General features: G+C 44.0%; 1 long non-coding RNA gene across 2 annotated transcripts; it reads right to left on the reverse strand.

Moving 5' to 3' along the window:
• Positions 1–845: 845 nt before the first annotated feature.
• Positions 846–25,290, reverse strand: LOC122672993. Of its 2 annotated transcripts, none has more exons than XR_006334560.1 (3): positions 25,155–25,290; positions 18,284–18,288; positions 846–892 (listed from the first exon to the last, which is right to left on the reverse strand). It is a non-coding gene; the product is annotated as an uncharacterized LOC122672993 (long non-coding RNA). The 2 variants fall into 2 exon arrangements; XR_006334561.1 differs by lacking the exon at positions 18,284–18,288 and adding an exon at positions 13,838–13,842 and having other exon boundaries at positions 852–892.
• Positions 25,291–25,893: the final 603 nt, after the last annotated feature.

Consider the following 25,893-nt stretch of genomic DNA (forward strand, 5'->3'; position numbering starts at 1 on the left):
CTTAAATTTAAAAATTTGAGATGGTGAGTAACTCTTAGCAACTTTCAGTTAAAAATATAATAGCAGAGGACATTGCTTGAAAGTAGTTTATGAAAAAAAAGTAGTTTTATGTTACAACATTTAAGATTGTTAAAATTTTTCAAATTCTGAGCATAATGTAGAAAAAGTCTCAGCTTTCATCTAGGCAGGATTTAGGCATATCTGGGAAAACCTGCCCAGCATCTGTGGGAGGCTGCCTACAAGTGGCTCTCAAGCTCAAGGGCAGACATTCAGCCCTCCTCTTGCTGGGATTCAGATGTGTCCAGTGTGTCTGCTGAGGTCACAGAACCTTATCCTCGAGTGTATTTACAGTTGTGTGACAGTTGGGTGCATGAGAGGTTCCAGGGCCTTCAGAAGGACTCATCTTTAGTGAAAAATTCAAAAAACAGACACAAAGAGTTAATCCAGTCTTTGCAGTCATTCATCAGACACTTGAAATAGAAAAAGTGAAACAAACTAGATAAAAGTAAAAGATCTATATATAGTCCAGTTGTTTTTAAACATGACTGCTCATTAAAAACACATATGGAGCTCTGGAGCAATAGGTGGGCATTTATATTTTTCAAAAAAAAATCAAGAGAATTCTGATAACCATGATGGTTTGATCACTCACCCAGAGCCAGGCATCCTGGACTGTGAGGTAAAGTGGGCCTTAGAAGCTTCACTATGAACAAAGCTAGTGGAGGTGATGAAATTCCAGCTGAGCTATTTCAAATCTTAAAAAATGATGCTGTGAAAGTGCTGCACTCTTTGCCAGCAAATTTGGAAAACTCAGAGGTGGCCATAGGACTGGAAAAGGTCAAGTTTCATTTCAATCCCAAAGAAGGGCAATGCCAAAGAATGTTCAAACTACCTCACAATTGCACTTATTTCACATGCTAGCAAGGTAATGTTCATAATCCTTCAAGCTAGGCTTCAACAGTATGTGAATTGAGAACTTACAGATGTACAAGCTGGATTTAGTACAGAGATAAAATTGCCAGCATCGTTTGGATCATGGAAAAAGCTAAACAATCCCAGAAAAACATCGATTTCTGCTTTATTGACTACTCTAAGGCCTTTGACTGTGGATCACAACAAACTGGAAAATTCTTTAAGAGATGGGAATACTAGACCACCTTACCTACCTCCTAAGAAACCTGTATGCAGGTCAAGAAGCAACAGTTAGAACCAGACATGGAACAGCAAACTGATTCCAAATTGGGAAAGGAGTAGGTCAAGGCTGTATATTGTCACCCTGCTTATTTAACTTATATGCAGAGTACATTATGAGAAACACTGGGCTGGATGAAGCACAAGCTGGAATCAAGATTGCCGGGAGAAATATCAATAACCTCAGATATGCAGATGACATCACCCATATGGCAAAAAGCGAAGAACTAAAGAGCCTCTTGATAAAAGTGAAAGAAGTGAAGTGAAACTCGCTCAGTCGTGTCTGACTCTTTACCACCCCATGGACTATACAGTCCATGGAATTCTCCAGACCAGAATACTGGAGTGGGTAGCCTTTTCCTTCTCCAGGGGATCTTCCCAACCCAGGGATTGAACTCCAGTCTCCCGAATTTCAGGGAGATTCTTTACCGGCTGAGCCACAAGGGAAGCCCAAAGTGAAAGAAGAGAGTGAAAAAGCTGGCTTAAAACTTAATACTAAAAAAAAAAAAAAACTAAGATCATGGAATCTGGTCCCATCACTTCATGGCAAATAGACGGGGAAACATTGGATATAGTAACAGACTTTACTTTCTTGGGCTCCAAAATCACTGTGGATGGTGACTGCAGCCATGAAATTAAATGACACTTGCTCCTTGGAAGAAAAGCTATTACCAACCTAGACAGAATATTAAAAAGCAGAGACATTACTTTGCCGACAAAGGTCCAAAGCTATGGCTTTTCCAGTAGTCATGTACAGATGTGAGAGCTGGACCATAAAAAAGGCTCAACCCTGAAGAGTTGATGCTTTTGAACTGTGGTATTGGAGAAGACTCTTAAGAGTCCCTTGAACAGCAAGGAAATCAACCCAATCAATCCTGAAGGAAATAACCCTGAATATTCATTGGAAGGACTGATGCTGAAGCTGAAGCTCCAATACTTTGGCCAACTGGTACAAAGAGCTGACTCACTGGAAAAGACCCTGATGCTGGGAAACACTGAGGACAGGAGGAGAAGAGGATGACAGCAGATGAGATGTTTGGATGCACTGACTCAATGGACATGAGTCTGAGCAAACTCCAAGTGATGGTGAAGGACAGGGAAGCCTGGCATGCTGCAGTTCGTGGGGTCACAAAAAGTCAGACACAACTGAAAGACTGAGCAACACAATTCTGATATGAATCTGGATTTTAAAAAGTGATTGCAGGTTTTTCTATTAAATCCCAGTTTTGGTGATATAGAGTTCAATTATTTTTTTGTTGACCAATCATGATTCAGTGGTATCAAGTGAGTAATAGTTACATAATCATAATAGTAAAAGATGTTTATCAGATTTTCATAATCAAGAGTCAGACAAAAATAAAAGGTAAAGACAATTGCAAGCCATAACGGGAATGTGATTAACTGAACAATATAAAATAATCACATATGATATGGGCGATCAGGCAGAGTGACATGGTGAGTAGAAGTGCACACAGGCACGTGTTCATCTGCCCAGCCAGTCTGTGTCTTTTGTTCTTTTTTATTTTTAATTGATTAGCTTTCTTTCAATCAAGCTTTGAATGAAAAGATCATAAAATAGCAGTGTCTCGTCAGTGTGCATTAAGGGTGCACACTGACTGAAGGGATCAGTGACCAGCTTTACCACGACACTTGAGGGCCACGCACCTACAGTCTGACCTGAATTTATCCAAACTCTGGAGGGAGGTGAGCGCTCTGTGGTGACTGACAGCGGCGGTGGTCTGTGCAGGAGTCTGATGGCGGCCACCCTTCCCGGGGAGGGTGCCTAGCAGGATGTGATCCTCCCTCCAGGTCCTGCACAATGAAACAGCAAAACCCCATCCCCCTTCTCCAACGATGTATTTGTGAACAGGCCAGCACCCAGCCTGGGGTCCCCAGTGCGGGGGAGGGAAGCAAGTGATGGGCGGTGAGCAGAGAGGCTCCCCTTGGCACCTGGGCCCATGGGGCCCCACCAAGTGTGTGGGGGGGAGCCTCCCTGCTCTGAGTGAGGTCTGTTATATAACATATTTGAGGTCATTAGATTACAGCAATAAACAGCAAGGTGAGGTGGGGGGCTCCAGGTAGAAAGTTAAAGTGGGGTGACAAGCAGGGGGTTATGGGCAGGGGGTCCCGGCATCCTGGATTTCCACAGCACACACGCACCCCCAGTGTGGAGTGTCAGGCTGAGGCTCTGGTCAGGCCTCAATCCACTCCTCCAGGCACCAGATTCACGGGTTCACTGACTGGTTTCTGGGGGAGCCAGGCCTTGGTCCTGCAGGGGGCGCCTTGGAGCTGGGTCTGTTCTGAGGCCTGGCGCCTCTGCTCTCATCCCCAGGCCCAGAGGATGGGCAGACATGGTCCTGAGCCCTGCCCTCCTGGCCGCCCAGGCCTCACTTCAGCCAGTCTATGTCTTTTGTTCTTTAATTTTTTTAATTAATTAACTAGCTTTTTAAAAATTTATTTATTTTTAATTGAGGGATAATTGCCTTACAATATCGTTTTGGTTTCTACCAAACATCAAGATGAACAGTCTATGTCTTTTGGTTGGTGCATTTAATCCATTTACATTTAAGGTAATTATTGATACCTATGATCCTATTACCATTTTCTTAACAGGTACTGAGTTTATTTTCTGTAAATCTTTTCCTTCTCATGTTTCCTGCCTAGTGAAGTTTCATTAGCATTTGTTGTGCAGTTGGTCTGGTGATGCTCTTAACTTTTGCTTGACTGGAAAGCTTTTGATTTCTCCATCAAATCTGAATGAAACTCTTGCTAGGTAGAGTACTCTTGGTTGTAATTTCTTCCCTTTCCTCACTTTAAATATATCATGCCATTCCCTTCTGGCTTGCAGTGTTTTTGTTGAGAAATCAGCTGATAGCCTGATGGGAGTTCCCTTGTATGTTACTTGTTGATTTTCCTTTGTTGCTTTTAATATTTTATTTTTGTCTTTAATTTTTGTCATTTTGATTACCATGAGTCTCGGTGTATTCCTCCTTGGGTTTATCCTACCTGGGACTTTCTATGCTTCCTGGACTTGGTTGATTAGTTCCTTTCCCATGTTAGGGAACTTTTCAGCTATTACCTCTTCAAATATTTTCTCAGGTCCTTTCTCTAACTCTCCTCCTTCTGGGACCCCTATAATGAAATGTTGGTCCATTTAATGTTGCCCCAGATGTCTCTCGGGCTGTCTTCATTTCTTTTCATTCTTTTTTCCATATTCTGCTCTGTGGCAGTGATTTCCACCATTCTGTCCTCTGGGTCATTTATCTGTTCTTCTGCCTCAGCTTTTCTGCTATTGATTCTTTCTACTGTACTATTCACCTCTGTTTGTTCTTTAGTTTTTCTAAAAAAGCGGTAGTTGCTCAATCGTGTCCAACTCTTTGCAACCCATGGACTATAGTCAGCCAGACTCCTCTGTTCAAAGAATTCACCAGGTAAGAATACTGCAGTGGGTTGCCATTTCCTCCTGCAAGGGATCTTCCTGACCCAGGGATCAAATCCATATCTCCTGCATTGATGGGTGGAGGCAGGCTCCCTACCTGGTAGTTGTTTAGCTTGAGGCGACCCAGCTCTGGGGCCTATGGGCTCCATGATAGAGTTAATAGCGACCTCCAAGAGGGCTTTTGCCAAGGGAGAGCTTCGTGGACTCCTGTTGCCAGTGCCCCCTTCCTGTGGTGAGCCCCTACCGACCCACACCTCCACGGGAGACCTTCCAACACGAGCAGCAGCTCTGGTTCGGTCTCCTGTGGGGTCACTGCTCCTTTCCTCTGGGTCTAGCTGCCCTCCAAGACTGGAGTCTCTGTTTCCCCCAGTCCTGTGGAAGTCCTGTAATCAAACCCCGCTGGCCTTCCAGGCCAGATTCCATGAGGATTCCCGGCTGGGAAGCCAGACTTGGGGTTCAGAACCCTCAGGACAGTGGGAGAGCTTCTTTGGTATTATTGTTCTCCAGTCTGTGGGTCACCCATGTGGCGGGTGTGGGATCCAATTTTATTGTGATTGCACCCCTCCTGGTGTCTCGCTGCAGCTTCTTCTTTGTCTTTGGACGTGGAGTATCTTTTTATTTGGTGGGTTCCAGTGTCCTCCTGTCAATGGTTATCCAACAGCTAGTTGTGATTTTGGTGCTCTCACAGGCAGAGATGAGTGCACATATTTCTACTCTGACGTCTTGAACTAAAATTTGTTAATCCAGCATTCAGTTTCCGTAAACGACTTTTCTGTTTTTGTCTTCTGATCCTGTGTTGACCCAGCAGTATAACAAGTTGGAAATCTGTGAACTAATCATAAACTGTATATTGCTTAACTTCCTTTGCAAAGTATTTGCATAATATGGACAGTTTTACAGTTCTATTAAGTTAGTGACTTAAACCACCTGCTGTAATTCCTTAGAAAAACCACTGTAAGGTTTCTGTTTGGTGATTTGATAGGGCACATAATAATTTAAGAAATTTTGTTTTCTTTTTGTAAGAGAGTGTTCACGGAGTATAAACTTTTCAAGGTAAAGTTTACTTATGAGCTGACAAAAACCAGTGCTGGCTGTGCCAAGATGTTATATTAATAGAAATTCTTTAAATTAGGGAAAATGGAAGAGGCTGTGTTTGTTTGAAAAGCTGGTTCTACATGCATGTAACTGGTGTGTATTTAAGTAATGACGTACAGGTTGGCTGTCAATTTACCCAAATCCTGAGAGTCTCTCCATCCTTCATTCATTGTGACTTTCAGGCTTAGTTAGGAACTGCTAATAAATTAGAAAAATTAAAAATTTCTTGGTTTCTTGAAAGCAAATCAAATGAGACACAAGGTCAGTGCCACTAAGGCAGGTGTAATCATAACAAACTGGAAAATTCTTCAAGAGACGGGAATAGCAGACCACCTGACCTGCCTCCTGAGAAATCTGTATGCAGGTCAAGAAGCAACAGTTAGAACTGGACATGGAACAACAGACTGGTTCCAAATAGGAAAAAGAGTACGTCAAGGCTGTATATTGTCACCCTGCTTATTTAACTTACATGCAGAATACATCATGAGAAACACTGGCCTGGAGGAAGCACAAGTGGAATCAAGATTGTTGGGTGAAATATCAATAACCTCAGATATGCAGATGACACCACCCTTATGGCAGAAAGTGAAAAACTAAAGAGCCTCTTGATGAAAGTGAAAGAGGAGAGTGAAGAAGTTGGCTTAAAACTCAGCATTCAGAAAACTAAGATTATGGCATCTGGTCCCATCACTTCATGGCAAATAGATGGGGAAACAATGGAAACAGTGACAGACTTTATTTTGGGGGGGCTCCAAAATCTCTGCAGATGATGACTGCAGCCATGAAATTAAAAGACGCCTGCTCCATGGAAGAAAAGCTGTGACCAACCACCCAGCATATTGAAAAGCAGAGACATTACTTTGCCAACAAATGTCCGTCTAGTCAAAGCTATGGTTTTTGCAGTAGTTATGTATGGATGTGAGAGTTGAACTACCAAGAAAGCTGAGTGCTGAAGAATTGGTGCTTTTGAACTGTGGTGTTGGAGAAGACTCTTGACAGTCCCTTGGACTGCAAGGAGATCAAACCAGTCCATCTAAAGGAAATCAGTCCTGAATATTCATCGGAAGGACTGATGCTGAAGCTGAAACTCCAATTCTTTGGTCACCTGATGCAAAGAACCGACTGCAGCATGCCAGGCTCCTCTGTCCTCCGCTATCTCCCAGAGTTTGCCCAAACTCATGTCCATTGAGTCGGTGATGCCATCCAACCATCTTTATCCTTCATCATCCCCTTCTCCTCCTGCCCTCAATCTTTCCCAGCATCGGGGTCTTTTCCAGTGAGTCAGCTCTTTGCATCAGGCGGCCAAAGTATTGGAGCTTCAGTTCAGCATCAGTTCTTCCAAAGAATATTCAGGATTGATTTCCTTTAGGATGGACTGGCTTGATCTTGCAGTCCAAGGGACTCTCAAGAGTCTTCTCCAGCACCACAATTTAAAGCTTTAATTCTTTGGTGCTCAGCCTTCTTTATGGTCCAACTCATACATGACGACTAGAAAAACGATAACTTTAAGAAACTTTGTAGGCAATGTGATGTCTCTGCTTTTTAATTGTGGCTATTTTTATTTGAAATTATTTTTTTCTAACTGAAACTCATGACTGATTATTATACTCAAAGGGAATATGCTATGTTTTAAAAAGCTCTTGGTGACTCCTTTCTTTTGCTGCAGCGCCCAGATGGTGAAGTCCGAGGTTCCCAGAGTCCCGCTGTGCTGGCTGAGTCATCTCTGGGCTTTTAGAGAGAGCTGGTGTCTGGGCTAGCTCACTTACTTGAGTTCTCAGCTACTGCAACTTTACCTCATTCACTTTTTTGTTTTTGGTATTGTAGCAACTGATATTCACCAGAGCATAGAGAATTATAGCATAAGTAAATTTTCTATTTTTCAGACAGCCTCTAAACTTTAACTTCCTAATATAAAACCAAGAAGAATATAACTCCTAATACTCCAAAAGGTAATACATTGTGCCAACCAGCAAAACTGTCCTTTCATGATGTTTTCAGGTAAAGAAAGTAGATTGGAATTAAGATCAGCATCAACTTGAGTTGGAGTAGAATTACATTTGTTGAGTGAAATAAAGCATTAAATGTATTCTTTTCTGTGTATTGAATAGAAAGTTAATGAAATTTGATCAGTAAGATTTTTCACTTTTGAGATATAAATATGGCAACCAGAGGTCAAAATTAAGACTACACCAGAAATTCATCTTCCTTCTCCTCGTATATGAAGAACAGACCACGTTTGCTCTTGTTTGAATGTTCTGTCTCTATGTTTAGTGGTTAGCTCAGTAATGGGCACAGAGGCAGTATAAATACTCATTACTAATGTTTAACAAATACTCTGGTAACTAACCTTCTGAGACCGTAACATAAGGTGAATTTTGCTTTGCTTTTCCACATGCATTGTTGGTTTTTTGGGGTGTTTTTTTTTTTTTTGCACTTTTCATTCTTTGCTCTTTCCTTTAAGGATTTTGTTTTTTAATTTTTATTGGAGTACAGTTGGTTTACAATGTTGTATTAGTTTCAGGCATACAGCAAAGTGAATCTGTTATGTATATACATATATCTACTCTTTTTTTAATGATAGATTCTTTTCTACTATAGGCCATTATAAAGCATTTCCTGTGCTGTATGGTAGGTCCTTATTAGCTGTCTATTTTATATATAGTAGTGCCCCATGCATTGTTGATTTGTTTTTAGTATGGGACCTCTAGAAATAACAGTGACATTTTCATGACATCTTTTCTGTGTGTGTGTGTGTATGTGTGTAACTAAAATCACACATTTCATTTTAAATGGTTAGCCAGGATCCAAACCAGGTCGTAAGATTTTGTTTAGATAAAGACTCCTTGCTCCTGAGAAGGAGGGAGCCAGGCGCTATTGCAGACTTTGATGAGATCCCTGATGATGAATGTGGTTTTGACCAATAAATCCTGTGTGTCACCCACACATGTGCACGTGTAACCCAGAAGTCAGGATGTAGGACTCAAAGTGCTTCTGTGATGGGCTTAGGGGCTGCAGTGGGTCACAGTGCTACACCACCTCTGCTAAGCAGAGACGGTCTCTCTCACGGTCTCAGAGGATGTGGAGCAGAGCTCAAGGGTGTAAAAAGTCACACCAGGTTCCACTTCTATACCATGGCACTGAGGTGTAACCACTCTTTATCACACTCGGCTAACGGCCTGTTAATAGATGTTTCATTTAATAGATGTCAGTAGACTCCTAACATCCCGTGGTTTGAAATGTTGGCTCTCAAACAGCTATGTTTAATTTTGCTTTTGCTTAGTCTCTTCTGATCCTTCTGATTTGATATTTATGTTCTATCTACTGACATGAGACTGTTTCCTGGCATAAGGCTTATGTAAGGAGCGAGGGCTACTTTTGTTTGAAAGCTAGAACAAGGGCTTAATGAGTCTGAAACAATCCAGCTGTTTACACTCAGACAAGGAGAGCTCTCCTCCACCTCAGAGTTCAAAGGGAGTATTGCAGTACTCCGTACTGATTGCAGACGGAGTCTCCTTCCCTCCCCCAGGAAGACAGTGCCAGGGGCTGAATTCTCAAGAATTCATTCTCAAGAATGATTTATGATGAGAACTTACCCAGACTGGTTCCCATTTCTACAGCTTATAGAAGAAGAAAAGCCCCTTGCCTCCTTCTTGTATAATTCCTGAAGTTTCTTTGATTTTCTGTCACTGCAGGGTTGTTGGCACGTTCAGGGGAATGTTGGTGGGATTCACTTTCTGCTTTCCATCATTTTGCGGGTGGAGGGGTTTGTCAACATGCAGCAGTTACAGCTAATAACTAGTCCTCACTGTCCCTGTAATAATGACTTTCTCACAACTGTACAGCTGAGGGGGATGCCCCCTCTTCTGGCCTTTTAGGACTTTGTTTGGTGGGGAAAGAAGGGGCACTGGCTGGGGGGTGTACAGGATCCAGTCCTGAGGAGGGTGCAGGGTGGGTGAAGTCTCTGGGGCTCACAGTGCAGGATATGCCGGAGAGCACTGCAGGGGTCTCGGGGAGACCACAGTCACGTGGTGACCTGCTGTGTCCTCGTGTTCTCCTTTTCCCATGAGGGCAGGTTCCAGCCAGGGGATCCCTCTTGGCCACGGGTGTGGCACCCCAGGGCTCAGAGGGCAGCAGAGAACCTGGCGTAAGGAGAGGCTGGGGACTTCTGTGGCTCTGCAGCTGGGGCACAGGCATAGCTGCTGCAGCACTGTGTGAGATGTGAGGGTGTGAGGTGTGAGTTGTGAGGGTGTGAGGTGTGAGGGTGTGAGGTGTGAGGGTGTGAGGGTGTGAGTTATGAGGTGTGAGGTGTGAGGGTGTGAGGTGTGAGGGTGTGAGGTGTGAGGTGTGAGGGTGTGAGGTGTGAGGTGTGAGGTGTGAGGGTGTGAGGTGTGAGGGTGTGAGGGTGTGAGTTATGAGGTGTGAGGTGTGAGGGTGTGAGGTGTGAGGGTGTGAGGTGTGAGGTGTGAGGGTGTGAGGTATGAGGGTGTGAGGTGTGAGGTGTGAGGGTGTGAGGTGTGAGGGTGTGAGGAGTGAGGTGTGAGGGTGTGAGGAGTGAGGTGTGAGGGTGTGAGGTATGAGGTGTGAGGTGTGAGGTATGAGGGTGTGAGGTGTGAGGTGTGAGGGTGTGAGGTGTGAGGGTGTGAGGAGTGAGGTGTGAGGGTGTGAGGTGTGAGGGTGTGAGGGTGTGAGTTATGAGGTGTGAGGTGTGAGGGTGTGAGGTGTGAGGTGTGAGGTATGAGGGTGTGAGGTGTGAGGGTGTGAGGTGTGAGGGTGTGAGGAGTGAGGTGTGAGGGTGTGAGGTGTGAGGTGTGAGGGTGTGAGGTGTGAGGGTGTGAGCAGTGAGGTGTGAGGGTGTGAGGTGTGAGGGTGTGAGGTGTGAGGGTGTGAGGAGTGAGGTGTGAGGGTGTGAGGTGTGAGGTGTGAGGGTGTGAGGTATGAGGGTGTGAGGTGTGAGGTGTGAGGGTGTGAGGTGTGAGGGTGTGAGGAGTGAGGTGTGAGGGTGTGAGGAGTGAGGTGTGAGGGTGTGAGGTATGAGGTGTGAGGTGTGAGGTATGAGGGTGTGAGGTGTGAGGTGTGAGGGTGTGAGGGTGTGAGGTGTGAGGGTGTGAGGTGTGAGGGTGTGAGTTATGAGGTGTGAGGTGTGAGGGTGTGAGGTGTGAGGGTGTGAGGGTGTGAGGTGGGAGGGTGTGAGGTGTGAGGTGTGAGGGTGTGAGGTGTGAGGGTGTGAGGGTGTGAGTTATGAGGTGTGAGGTGTGAGGGTGTGAGGTGTGAGGTGTGAGGGTGTGAGGTGTGAGGTGTGAGGGTGTGAGGTATGAGGGTGTGAGGTGTGAGGTGTGAGGGTGTGAGGTGTGAGGGTGTGAGGTGTGAGGGTGTGAGGGTGTGAGGTGTGAGGTGTGAGGGTGTGAGGTGTGAGGTGTGAGGGTGTGAGGTGTGAGGGTGTGAGGGTGTGAGTTATGAGGTGTGAGGTGTGAGGGTGTGAGGTGTGAGGGTGTGAGGGTGTGAGGTGTGAGGTGTGAGGGTGTGAGGTGTGAGGGTGGGAGGTGTGAGGTGTGAGGGTGTGAGGTGTGAGGTGTGAGGGTGTGAGGTGTGAGGGTGTGAGGGTGTGAGTTATGAGGTGTGAGGTGTGAGGGTGTGAGGTGTGAGGGTGGGAGATGTGAGGGTGTGAGGTGTGAGGTGTGAGGTGTGAGGGTGTGAGGTGTGAGGGTGTGAGGGTGTGAGGTGTGAGGGTGTGAGGTGTGAGGTGTGAGGGTGTGAGGTATGAGGGTGTGAGGTGTGAGGGTGTGAGGGTGTGAGGTGTGAGGTGTGAGGGTGTGAGGTGTGAGGGTGTGAGGGTGTGAGGGTGTGAGTTATGAGGTGTGAGGTGTGAGGGTGTGAGGTGTGAGGGTGTGAGGGTGTGAGGTGTGAGGTGTGAGGGTGTGAGGTGTGAGGGTGGGAGGTGTGAGGTGTGAGGTGTGAGGGTGTGAGGTGTGAGGTGTGAGGGTGTGAGTTATGAGGTGTGAGGTGTGAGGGTGTGAGGTGTGAGGGTGGGAGATGTGAGGGTGTGAGGTGTGAGGTGTGAGGGTGTGAGGTGTGAGGTGTGAGGTGTGAGGGTGTGAGGTGTGAGGTGTGATGTGTGAGGTGTGAGGGTGTGAGGTGTGAGGGTGCAGGTAACCAGTGGAACTGACTCCCAGGCCTGGTGGGGTGGGACCGCCACGGTACGGGCCCAGGGACGGCAGCACAGCAGCCGCCTGGCCCAGGGCTTGAGGTGCGGCTGCAGGAAGGCCCCCCGGATGGCGGATCAAGGCCAGACTCGGGCCCTGGGGTGCAGGGAGCAGCTGCACAAACGGCATCCGGCGCAGCAGCCACTGTGGCCCTTGGGAGCAGGTCTCCCAGTGCGGAGGCTCCAGCACCAGGGTGCGGGGAGCAGGGGGAGACAGGCAGTCCCACTGGCCGAGTCAGTGCTGGGGAAGAGGCTCGCTGACATCACAGGCGGACTTTACCACTGAGCCACCAGGGAGCCCAAAGGAAAGCAATATAGCAGCTACATGTATGCGACAGTTTTTTCAATAAGATTTTAATTTTAGAATAGTTTCAGGTTTATAGAAAATTGTAGAGATGGTACAGAAAGCTTTCCTACACCTCATATTCAGTTTCTCTTATTATTAACACTAGTTGCATATTTGCCACAATTAGTGAACCAATATTGATGCATCATTACTAAGTAAAGTTAATAGTTTGTTCAGATTTGCTTCATTTTCTCTTAATGTCCTTGTTCCAAGATCCTGCTGGAATATCAAATTGCATAGAAGTAATCATTTCTTCTTATGCTTCTCTTGGCTATGACTGTTTCTCAGACTTTTCTTGTTTTCACAGCCTTGTAGTACTAAGGAGTGCTGGTCCAATATTTTGTGTAATATTCTTTACTCAGAATCTGTATGCCCTTTTCCATTATTAAATTGGGATTATGTGGTTTGGGAGAAAGGCCACAAAGATAAAGTGCCATTTTCATCACATCATACCAAGACTGCATATAGTCAATGACATATCTCATTGATGCAAACCTACATCATCTGACTGAGGTCATGTTTATCAAGTTCCTTCACTTAAAGTTAGTATATCCCCCCTGTCATACACACCCTTTGAAGGAAGTCATCATACATAGCCCACATCTAAGGAGTAGGGGGTTATGCTACAACATCTCGAGAGAGAAGTGCCCTACTGAACCCACAGTCCAGTGGAGAGCTGACAGGGAAGGTGTGTAGGAAGTGCCCTCCTGCAAAGATTAAAGAATTGGTGGCAGGAGCCACCCTGCCTCTTGTGCGGCTGAAGGATGAACAAGTTAGAGGTGGACATAACCTGAGCTCAGTGATTTGCTTCTGGAGTTTACCAATCCTGAGTTTTTACCAGACTCTTCCAGGATATGAAATATGAGCCACTTCTTCCAGTATCATAGCAGTTAAGTCTGTTCACTTCTAATGTTGCCACTCTGTACCTAATACATTAGGTTGGGGAGCCTATTAACAGAAGGAAGGGCCTCCATATTCACTATAACAGAGGCCCCTGGTGATTTGCAAACCAAGAACTATCTGGAATTGCTTGCACCTTTAATTATTATCAAAATCCATTGCTGTGGGCATGTAGAAACTGCCAATTGAGGTTAAAATTAGAGCCAGGTTCTTTGATATTTTGCTTGCATGTCTGTGAAGTATTCTGTGAGCTAAAGGCAATTACTAATAATCATAGAAACATTGGTCTGCTAAAAGAGGATTACTATATAGTTGCAAGCTCAAAAAGAATCAATCTATACATGCAATAAGTACATTTTTTTTCCTGATTAGTACAAAACAATTGCCAGGGTGAAGGGAAGGCAGAGAGACAGAGCTTGTTCTATGCAGCCCACAGCTACATTTCTGAAGGACAAATGCAGCACCACAGAAAGAGGAGAAAAGCAAGGAGCAGCACTTCGTATGCCATTATTGGGGCTGGAAACGTTCAGCACACAATCCTCTAACAGGGTACACATTTGTTTCTGTCATTTTGCAACATTTCTAATAACTTAAAAGTTATTCTCTTTTTGACTCTCACTATGAGTCAATTTTAAACAGTCTGCTGTACTGGGTTAGAGGAAAGAACTGTAGCTGTCAAAATGATATCCAACTAGCACAACAAACCACACAACACAACTGCAGGCCTAGGAGCCATAACACTTAGTTCCAACCTTTCCTCTACCACGATTTGACTTTAGAAGCCTGAGAAAAGTCTAAACTTTTCTGGGGCCTTGGTTCCTGCGTCTGTAACAAGCTGGGATGAGTACTCGATAATCTTTTACAGATCCAAAACAGGGCATGACTCCAAGTTGTGTAATTACAGTTTGGCGAGAGACAGAGTTCCCAGAAGGGTGAGCTCTTTTCCAGGAAGGTGGGAAGACAATGGGTCTGTAACCCTGGAGTCGGAGGTTTGATGACCACTCCTTAGAAATACGACATGTAAGAAAAACATGGACTCTACACAGGAACATCACCAGATGGTCAATACCATCTGACTGATTGATGTGGTGAACGTTTCTAGCCCCAGTCAATAAAATCTGATTGATTATATTCTTTGCAGCCAAAGATGGAGACGCTGTATACAGTCAGAAAAAACAAGACCAAGAGCTTACTGTGGCTCAATCATGAACTTATTCCAAAATTCAGACTTAAACTGAAGAAATTAGGGGAAACCACTAGACCACTCTGGTATGACCTAAATCAAATCCCTTTTGATTATACAGTGGAAGTGACAAATAGATTCAAGGGATTAGATCTGTTAGGCAGAGTGCCTGAAGAACTGTGGAAAGAGGTTTGTGACATTATACAAGAGGTGGTGATCAAGACTGTCCCCAAGGAAAAGAAACACAAAATGGCGAAATGGTTGTCTGAGGAGACCTTACAAATGGCTGAGAAAAGAAGAAAAGTGAAAGGCAAAGGAGAAAAGGAAAGATATATACATCTGAATGGAGAGTTCCAAAGAATGGCAAGGAGAGACAAAAAAAGCCTTCTTAAGTGATCAACGCAAAGAAATAGAGGAAAATAATAGAATGGGAGAGACTACAGATCTCTTCAAGAAAATTAGAAATAACAAGGGAACATTTCATACCAAGATGGGTACAATAAAGGACAGAAACGGTATGGACCTAACAGAAGCAGAAAATATTAAGAAGAGGTGGCAAGAATACACAGAAGAACTACACAAAAAAGATCTTCACAACCCAGATAATCATGATGGTGTGATCACTCACCTAGAGCCAGACATCAGAAACGGTATGGACCTAACAGAAGCAGAAAATATTAAGAAGAGGTGGCAAGAATACACAGAAGAACTACACAAAAAAGATCTTCACAACCCAGATAATCATGATGGTGTGATCACTCACCTAGAGCCAGACATCCTGGAATGCGAAGTCAAGTGGGCCTTACGAAGCATCACTAGAAACAAAGCTAGTGGAGGTGATGGAATTTCAGTTGAGCTATTTCAAATCCTGAAAGATGAAGCTGTGAAAGTGCTGCACTCAATAGGCCAACAAATTTGGAAAACTCAGCAGTGGCCACAGGACTGGAAAAGGTCAGTTTTCATTCCAATCCCAAAGAAAGGCAATGACAAAGAGTGCTCAAACTATCGCACAATTGCACTCATCTCACATGCTTGCAAAGTAATGCCCAAAATTCTCCAAGCCAGGCATCAACAGTACATGAACTGTGAACTTCCAGATGTTGCAGCTGGATTTTGAAAAGGCAGAGGAATGAGAGATCAAATTGCCAACATCCATTGGATCATAGAAAAAGCAAGAGAGTCCCAGAAAGACATCTACTTCTGCTTTATTGACTATGCCAAAGCCTTTGACTGTGTGGATCACAACAGAGAAAATTCTTCCAAGAGATAGGAATACCAGACCACCTGACCTGCCTCTTGAGAAATCTGTATGCAGGTCAAGAAGCAACAGTTAGAACCGGACATGGAACAACATACTGGTTCCAAATCGGGAAAGGAGTATGTCAAGGCTGTATATTGTCACCCTGCTTATTTAACTTATATGCAGAATACATCAAGTGAAATGCCGGGCTGGATGAGGCACAAGCTGGAATCAAGATTGCTAGGAGAAATATCAATAACCTTAGGAATGCAGATGACACCACCCTTATGGCAGAAATGAGGAGGAACTAAAGATCCTCTTGATGAAGGTGAAAGAGGAGAGTGAAAAAGCTGACTTAAAACTCAACTTTCAAAACATGAAGATTGTGGCATCCAGTCTCATCACTTCATGGCAAATAGATGGGAAACAATGGAAACAGCGACAGACTTTATTTTCTTGGGTTCCAAATCACTGCAGATGGTGACTGCAGCCATGAAATTAAAAGATGTTTGCTCCTTGGAAGAAAAGTTATGACCAACCTAGACAGCATATTAAAAAGCAGAGACATTACTTTGCTGACAAAGGTCCGTCTAGTCAAAGCTATGATTTTTCCAGTAGTCCTGTATGGATGTGCGAGTTAGATCATAAAGAAAGCTGAGCACTGAAGAATTGATGCTTTTGAGCTGTTGTTTTGGAGAAGACTCTTGAGAGTCCCTTGGACTGCAAGGAGATCAAACCAGAGAATCCTAAAGAAATCAACCCTGAATATACATTGGAAGGACTGATGCTGAAACTCCAATACTTTGGCCACCTGATGCAAAGAACTAACTCACTGGAAAAGACCCTGATGCTGGCAAAGATTGAAGGCAGGAGGAGAAGGGACAAGGTGGTTGGATGGATTCATCAACTCAATGAACATGAGTTTGAGCAAGCTCCGGGAGTTGGTAATGGACAGGGAAGTCTGGTGTGCTGCGGTTCATGGGGTCACAGAGTTGAACATGACTGAGTGACTGAACTGAAATGAACTGATTAGTTTCAGATGAACAGCAAAATGGGTCAGTTATACATATACATTTATCCTCCAAGTCATATTCATATTTATTTTCTGAAAACCTTTCATAGAGTCAGACACAAGAGAGATGATAAAAGTGTGACTTGTTTTGTTTTGGCATTAAGGTAGATATTATGGGCTACAGAGAGGAAGACAAGACAAAATTCTGAAGGAATTTAAACAATGGACCAGCCCACTTGGCAGAAGCTAAGGACAGCAGATATAAATCACTACAGGCTGTTGTGACTTACAGACTTTAACCAGGAAACCCGTATTTTCCATCAGTGACTTTATTGCTGTTTATGAAGAGATTTCTTAACTGAAAGAGGTTGTGCTGAGTTCCCAGAGATAGCCTCTTTTAACAAGAAATAAAAGTGTATGCTCTTAAATCGGTAAAGGTTTCCTTCTAACTAAAATTTGGTTGACACTTTGACTAGCCCGGTAGCGGTTTAGTCGCTAAGTCGTGTCCGACTCTTGCAACTCCATGGACTGTAGCCCGCCAGGCTCCTCTATCCATAGGAATTCCCAGGCAAGAATATTGGAGTGGGTGCCATTTCCCTCTCCAGGGATCTTCCTGACCCAGGGATCGAACACAGGTCTACCTGCATTATAGGCAGTCTCTTTACCAACTGAACCATCAGGGACTGTGAAAAGACTAGAACTTAGAAAATGAAGAGAAAAGAGATCTCTGCTAAAAGTTTGCACAAAAGACATTGTTTCTCAAAGAACAATTGACAAAAGGCAAACTCACTTGGACTTTACATCACGTTTTGTCTCAATAATTACAGGACTTCAGTAAATCCCTTGGCTCTTGTCTATGAAAGAACAGAATTGAATCATATCTTCTTCATAATTTCTTCTTATGCAAAATTTCTAGAATTATTTGACTTATGGATTTCAAACAATGACTGTTAAAATGGTAAGAGGACTTTGAAAGGGATCTGATTGTTATTATTCTTTCAGGTTTTCAGGATAATTCTAATATGCAGCCAGTTCGAGACCACTGGGCTATGAATGAGTGAGTGAGTGAAAGTCGCTCAGTCGTGTCCGACTCTTTGCAACCCCAGAGACTACACAGTCCATGGAATTCTCCAGGCCAGAATACTGGTCTTCCCCTTCTCCAGTGGATCCTCCCAACCCAGGAATTGAATCAGGGTCTCCTGCATTGCAGGTGGATTCTTTACCAGCTGAGTCATCAGGGTTGTTGCCTAAATAACTTTTCAAAGGCAATGAAAAGTAACCAGTCAAAATGTCATGTTCTGGTCACAGTCTATACTTCTGTTTTCTGAGTCTCCTCTCATTCTTAGTTTAGAAAAGTAACCTGAATCAAGGACTTGAAAAGCCCAACCTTCCAGAGGGCTGAAAAGAGGTGAGTTTCAGTAATGACAGTGCTTATAATGATGGTACTTTCTGCTCTCCACAGCAATTGAATATTTATATTTTTTCACTAATGCTCTAAGACATTTTTTTTAAAAAAGCATGGAGATTCTGTGCTTCTGTTCATCTGGAATCATGTCAAAGAAATGACATGATTTGACCCAAAGAAATGACCCAGAAATCTGTGAGCAGAAATAAAACTCACTTGTAGGGTCAGGTCATTCATGTGAAGAGACACATCTAGAACTGAATGGCTTCACACAGCACCTGTGAAGCGGAGCATCTGGTGGAACCCATGGCTGATGCATGACCATTATGTCTTAATGCTCAACGCGTGGCTCATATCCTAATGATGAGCTGTAAAGCTGTGTGATGACAGGCTCAGACTTGCTGAGCTGGACAGAACAGTTCGTTGGAATAACGGCCTCAAGAGAACTCAGCACCCCCTGTAGGACCGGGCCTGGAACTGTGGGATGAGCCCGGGACCAGGCCTCATGGGCACCACGGCGCTCAGCTGCTGCCCTGCGCCCTGCAAGGAGGACTCTGAACAGGAGCCGTGAGCTCTGATCTCTCCACCGCCGACCTTCCAGGCTGGGGCTTCGGTCACAGGACAGCACTGCCTCCGGTTCCAAATGGCCAGGATTATTACTGCTAGACTTCGGTATTTTTGGAACTAAGCTGCAGGAATTCCGAATTACTCAAAGAAACTTTTTTGGCCACAGTTGAGGAACTGGAGAAAGTGGACGCTTGGGCTGAGGTGACCTAGACTAGGATCTTCTGAGACAAGGCAGAAACAGTGCCCTGACACCTGGAAGTGCACAACGTCAGCAGCAGTTCTCAGCTGACACGGCAGCCGCGCCACTTCTTCCTCATTGTAAAAGCACAGAAAAGCACTGCGTTCTGTTTCAGGTTTTGAAGGAAGTAAGGAAAATCAACTTGCAACATCATAACCGTGCAGAACCTCAAGGTTTCAGACATAAAATATGTAAATGGGAAAATTCTAGTCCTACTTATGAGCTATAGCCCTTTGGTGCAAGTGTCATGGTGCTGACAATGGGGTCTGTTGAAATCTACCAGCAAGCAAGAAGGGGCACTTCCAGAGAAGGTGGTCGCAAAGCCCCTGAGGTGAGGAAGAGGGGCCCGCTCAGGGCAGAGTCAGAGTCTGTGCGGCCACTCACACAGCCGTGGAGCTTGCACCCTGTGGAAGTGAGGCACTCTGCAAAAGACCTACAACCCGCATACATGCGCTTACATAATTTGCTTTATAAATACAGTGCTGAATAAATTATATCAAACACCAAAGCTCTCCTAGTGTGAGCACTGAGGCAAGAATGGAGGGGCAGACGTGGAGATCCCAGAGAAGACTTGGCTGCACCCACTGGCACTGGTGACATTCCTTAGGCCTAGAGCTAGAAGGGACACCCTGACCTCTGCACACCATTCACAGCTTCACAGCATGCACTTGAAGAGTCATCACATTTAGTTCTCTTAAAACTTATTTAGTCACTGTTCACAGATACAGGACTGTATAGAAATTTAGAATATGTTTAGTAAAGGGTGAAAATGACAGATTTCAAAATACTACAAAATTATGATCTCAAGAATGTAAAATATATAAATATATGAAAGCAATGTACGAAAAACTCCCCTTCAGGGAGATGCTTGCCCTCTGTCTGGCTCCTCTGATGTCCCCAGTCCACGTGCTGACTCGACAGTGCTTATCCACGTGAGACACAGGCAGAGGGGCCCTGTCCCAGCTGCTGTGTGCTCTGGGGTTTATTCATGCCGCAAGCAAACTCATTCAAACAAAAGTATACACTGGAAATCTTGGACTCTTACCACACTTGCAATAGAAGTGAAGAAGAAGAAGAAGTGAAGTCGCTCAGTCGCGTCCGACTCTTTGCAACCCCATGGACTGTAGCCTACCAGGCTCCTCCCTCCATGGGATTCTCCAGGCAAGAATACTGGAGTGGCTTGCCATTTAAAGGAGTGCCATTTGTCAGAAAAACTACCTTTGAAGAACATTAATCTAAGGCAAGGAAGCTCACTGGAGTCATCATGACTTGGGACTTGGCAGAAATGGGCTTTCTAGAAATTCTGCCATCAGAAGGTGAGGAAGTGTTTTCAGTGGCTAAAATCAGTGCTGCTGACACGGTGGTCACGGTCTTCCCGAATTACACCACTCCAGTTCCTCCTGGACTGCATCATCCGAACCATCTAGAATCCAACAGGGGAAGCGATTTTGTTTCCATGGTAACTTAGGGCTCTCTAAAACCCTATAAATGCCTATTATAACTTACCATAGTCCTTATCATCCCCAGGCTTCTGGACGGCTAGAATGATTAAACCATACCTTAAAGAATTCTTTGGTTAATTTATATCAAGCCAGTGACTTATAGTGGCCCAGAGCATTACTACTATTTCTATTAAAATAAGGTCAACTTAGAGCAAGCATGCTAATTTTCCCTTGGAGTCAGTGTTTGGAGATCCGAGCCTTTAGAAGATAAGCCTCCTCTTGACCTGAAAACACAGTGATCAGAAACTACGAGTTAGCTTGTTTCCCTAGCTCATGATGCCATCGTGTGTCTGGACGCTGGATAGTCAGCTGAAGAAGACAGTCCAGTACCCACCAGAAGCACAGGGCTGAGAGTGTCTCAGTGACAGGCTGGACAGCCGTCATGCTAAACCAAACCCACAAGTGGTACCGATAATTCACAGGACTCTCGAAATGAAGCAGAGACATGCTTCACACATGGGTTATATAACAATATAGAGCAGCTATAACTCCCATTAAGGACCTCAGGGTTAAATTTTCTAGACAGTAACATCCAAGTCAGGGACTTATAATTAGAAATAATTCATAAACACTATGAAACTGGGCAGTATAATTTTAAAAATATAAAACATCATTTACAAAGAATTAATAAAATGAGAGCAAAATATTTGCAGTTTATGGACTTTAAAAAGTTAGAAAACAATGCTATCAATACGTTAGTGATGAACCATCCGTGCTGTTGTTTAGTCCGTGGCTGACTCTTTGATGACCCCATGGACTGTAGCCCTTCAGACGCCTCTGTCCATGGAATTTTTCCAGGCAAGAATACTGGAGTGGGTTGCATTTCTTTCCTCAGAGGATCTTCCCCACTCAGGAATCAAGCCGCACCTCCTACACTAGCCAGTGGATTCTTTACCACTGAGCCACGAGGGAGGCTCGGTGAACCACGCATGCACCGGCATAGTCTGTCTGATGAGAAGAGCAACAGTGTAAGTTTGAACTATTAAAAAGTTCATAGTCTTTGTCTAATTAATTCCACTTGCAGTATTTATCCAAATTAAATGATTTAATTTGTTTAGGCACATTTATATGAAGATATGTAAGACAGAAAGTGAAGAAGAAATAAAGTTATTAAAAGACTCCCAACTAAGAAACTGGTTTAAATAAATCATATGTTTTGGTTAAATGAGATTTGATTTAGCCAATGAATGCCATTAATACTTTTATATATGAAAAGTATGTAGAGCATAAATAATGTTTAAACAAGAAAACAGGAGACAAAATAGACTAAAAACCTTATCTGGGAGAAATCCTGCCAACTGCTGACAGTAATTACTTCTCAGTGCAGGGCTTTCACCCCCTTGCTCCCGCCCTGGTTGAGGATGCTGCTGGCTCTGGCCTGGGTATTCTTGTTGAAGAGAGTGCCCCCAACCTCAGCCAAGTCTAGGAGGCCAGGCAGCAAAGGGGTGAGCCCTCTTCCTTCTGCCTTTCCTTCTGTCTAGACCCTCAACAGACGAGATGATGCCCACTGCAGAGGGAGGGCTGTCTGCCTGGCTGATTCCACTGATTCAAGTGCTAACTACACCCAGAAACACCCTCACAGACACGGCCAGAAATAACCCTTACTCTGGGCACTTTTAGGCCTCACGTTGACACATAAAAGTAAGCACCACAGTGTTATTGACCAGAGAAACATTAGCCAGATATTATGTGAGAGCAGGTGTGGAAAGCAAAGCCATGTCAGTTCAGTTACATCCGGAAAAGGTGCACAAGTTAATCCCACAGCTGTCCAAATACTGAGTGTTTTGTTTCCTGGGCAGAAGTTATTTCAGTTGGATAAACTGGAAGGAAAAAAAAGGCCACTGGCATGACAAATAGAGACAAAAAACACAAACTATAATTGATAGTGGCTATAGAAATGGAGCAACTATTTAGTTATATTTTTTACCGGCTCCAATACAGGAATGAAATTTGGAGGACAACACTCAAAATGATACACAGGAGCGAGGCGATCACTATAACAGGTCAGCTTCATGTGATCCCCGAGTGCGGACAAGAGGCAGAAGGACCAACCTGAGACAAAATATAATTTGGACCGCAGTTTAAGGAGAAAAGTGCCACCAGCATCTGAGCTCCGAGAAGTCCTCTGAGGAGCACCCTCCCAGGAGAGCAGGGCAGCCGCCCCTTCTCCCATCCCGTGAGGGGCCGGCACATGGGGGTCACAGGGCCGGGAGCGAGGCGATGTCCCGGAGAGGGACCAGGATCCCGTGGGGCTTCCCCGGGCTGCACAGGAAGCTGGTGCTCTGCTGCAGAAGACAAAAAGAAACTTGTGAACAGGATGTGGAAACATCCTGACATGTGGGAGCCTCCACTAGATATAATTTGACTTCTAAAAAGAAAGACATATGGTCCTCTTGCATCTAAACATTGAGGAATAGGTAGTGACTACAGCCTGACTGTTCTCGATGTTGAGATCCTTTCGACTGAACATTCACCACCCATGACTTGATACTTTTTCCTAGTGACCAGAGACCTCACTGCATCAACTGTAATGCACATCTTGACTTCAGGAATATTAAAACATGAAAAAGCATGCCAGGAATGGAGGAAACACAATGGTTAAACAGGAATTTAAATATAAAATTTAGACCTTATGAAGCTTCTTGGAATTCTCTCAACACAATTTGAAAACTACTGACTCTGATAACATCAAAGGTATTCAACCTCTCAGGTATCACTAATCTAATCAGATAATTTACCTCTATGTGGGCACCTATTTGGAGGAGGGTAAGAGCAGGACAGACTGAGTGACTAACACTTTCACTTTTCACATGGCAACCCACTCCAGTCTTCTTGCCTGGAGAATCCCATGGACAGAGGAGCCTGGCGGGCTATGGTCCACAAGGTGGTGAAGAGTCAGACACGACTACAGCGACGTAGCACACATGCGCAGGAGCATATTTCCCTGGCGGTGGGGACTCTGATAAGCGTCCTAGTCTTCGCTGCAGACTGGGCCTCGGCCACAAGAGGGCGGCGTGAGAATGCCAGGGACGCAGCCCAGGACAGAGTCCCCTGGAGCCAGTTGGGCACCACGTGCCAAGCACAGGGACTTGGCCACACAGACTCCTCTCAAATCTACCTGCACGCTACACACCAACAAAAGAGAAGACATGAACATGTGCTTAGTGTGTGAAGGCTGACGCTCAGTCAGCCTTGGCCAAGAAATTCAAAAGTAGGGAAGAGAAAGAACATTCAATTACAAAATACAAAATCAGGCACTCTTTTCAATTCCACTTGAAAAATTTCTAAGGCTCAGTTTATGAATCTGGGAAAGGGTGACAGTGAGAGTTACCACCTTCTCTCTGTTTGCCTCTGAAAAGTCCCCATTCCTTCCATGCTCCCAGCTAGATGCTCAATTGTCTTGTTCGGTCACTCAGTCATGTCCGACTCTTTTCGACCCCATGGACTGCAGCACCAGGCCTCCCTGTCCTTCACCATCTCCCAGAGCTTGCTCAAACTCAGGTCCACAGAGTTGGTGATGCCATAAATATCAGGTCATTTTGTCTTAACCAAATATTTCATGAAAACCAATAAAGACATTTAGAATTCCCAAATAATATATGCTTTTGCAAGGTACAATGTCTTTATCTGGGGAAAAATTTATATAGAGAAAAGAATAAATTTGTTTCTCAAATAAAATTTGGTTACACCCTAAGTAGGGCATTTAAGAGTAGTTAAGTAATTTTTTCTAAGAAAACACTATATCAAAATTTGATCTGTATTTTCTGAGGGTGAACAATATGACACAAGATTGGCATAATATATTTAAAACAAAGCCGAAGCTAAATAATCAACTATTCTTTTATCACCGCTTTCAGGAAACACAATAATTTGGTGCTTTAAAATGTTAAAATTGTCCCAAAAGTTGAGTTACTGCATATGTTCTCAAGTTTTGCTGTCAGAGGAGAAACTTTCCAGCTTAAAGATGAGAACCAAATATCCCCCTTATTGCCCTTTTCTTCCAAGAAAGCAGTGTTATTACAGTATCTCTTTCATAGCAGGTGCCTTGAAGTTCACACAAAGTGAAGGAAACCACAGTCCACACACATGGGGAGGCGCTCTGGACACTGAGATTCAGGGCATCCAGAGCAGAAAAGAGACACCCCTCTGAAAACAGAGGGATTTATGAAAACCTGTGCCTGGAACGGTACCCACCTCAACCCTCCCTGCGAGCCTGTCTTCCCTGCCACCAGTGAGCAAAGTGCCAGCAACCATGCACCCTGCTCCCAAGAGGAGATGAGAGACTTTTCTTTAGAGAAACGAAGAAGTTTGGATCGAAGACATCACTTTCTAATATTTGGGAAATTTCAGCTTAGTGAGCACTCCCTATCAAATTTCCCCAAAGAAAGCCCCTTACTAATGACAAACTTTATTAATGACAACGTAGAGTCTGTTCACCTTTTTGATATGACAATGTTATGTTTGAACAGGAAATAAAGGATCACCAGACATTTAAGGGAAACCATCTCAAGGCAAAAAAAAAAAAAAGAAACAAGCAAATATGCTTATTCTTGAGAAACCAACCCTTTAGCAAAATGAGACACAAGTGACACTTTTATGTTGTTAATCTAATGGCCATGTTTAGGTTTTAGCCATGCAAATGTACCACTTTGCTATATTTTTAATTAGTAGGATAAACCACATGAAAGTGACTTTCTTATAAGTGAGAATAGTCTAATACTAGCAATTTCACACAAAATAATTTCTTTAAATAGAAAGGATAAAATTAATTCAATATCCAGATCAGCAATCAAGGAAGAAGCAAGGAGTGGAGGATTTTATAATTAGGTAAAGATACAATTGCACTGATTTCACTTGCTAGCAAAGTAATGCTCAAAATCCTTCAAGCTAAGGCTTCAGCAGTATGTGAACCAAGAACTTTCAGATGTACAAGCTGGATTTATAAAAGGCAGAGGAACCAGAGATCAAATTGCCTGCATTCATTGGATCATACAGAAAGCAAGAGAATTCCAAGAAAACATCTGCTTTGTTGACTACGCTAAAGCCTTTGACTGTGTGTATCGCAACAAACTGGAAAATTCTTAAAGAGATGGGAATACCAGAATCACCTTACCTGTCTTCTGAGAAACCTGTATGCAGGTCAAGCAGTAATAGTTAGAACCAGACCTGGAACAACAGACTGTTTCAAAATTAGGAAAAAAGTGAAACAAGGCTGTATATCGTCACTCTGCTTATTTAACATATGTAGAGTACCCATGCAAAATGCCAGGCTGGATGACTCACAAGCTGGAATCAAGATTGCCAGGAGAAATATCAATAACCTGAGATACACAGATGATTCCACTCTAATGGCAGAAAGCAAAGAGGTATTACGGAGCCTCTTAATGAGGGTGAAAGAGGAGAGTGAAAAAGCTGGCTTAAAACTCAAATGTTCAAAAAAACTAAGATCATGGCATCTGGTCCCATCACTTCATGGCAAATAGATGGAGAAACAATGGAAACAGTGACAGATTTTATTTTCTTAGGCTTCAAAATCACTGTAGTTGGTGACTGCAGCCATGAAATAAAAAGATGAT

The sequence above is a fragment of the Cervus elaphus genome, chromosome 16, assembly GCF_910594005.1.
Source record: "Cervus elaphus chromosome 16, mCerEla1.1, whole genome shotgun sequence".
Classification (NCBI taxonomy): Eukaryota; Metazoa; Chordata; class Mammalia; order Artiodactyla; family Cervidae; genus Cervus; species Cervus elaphus.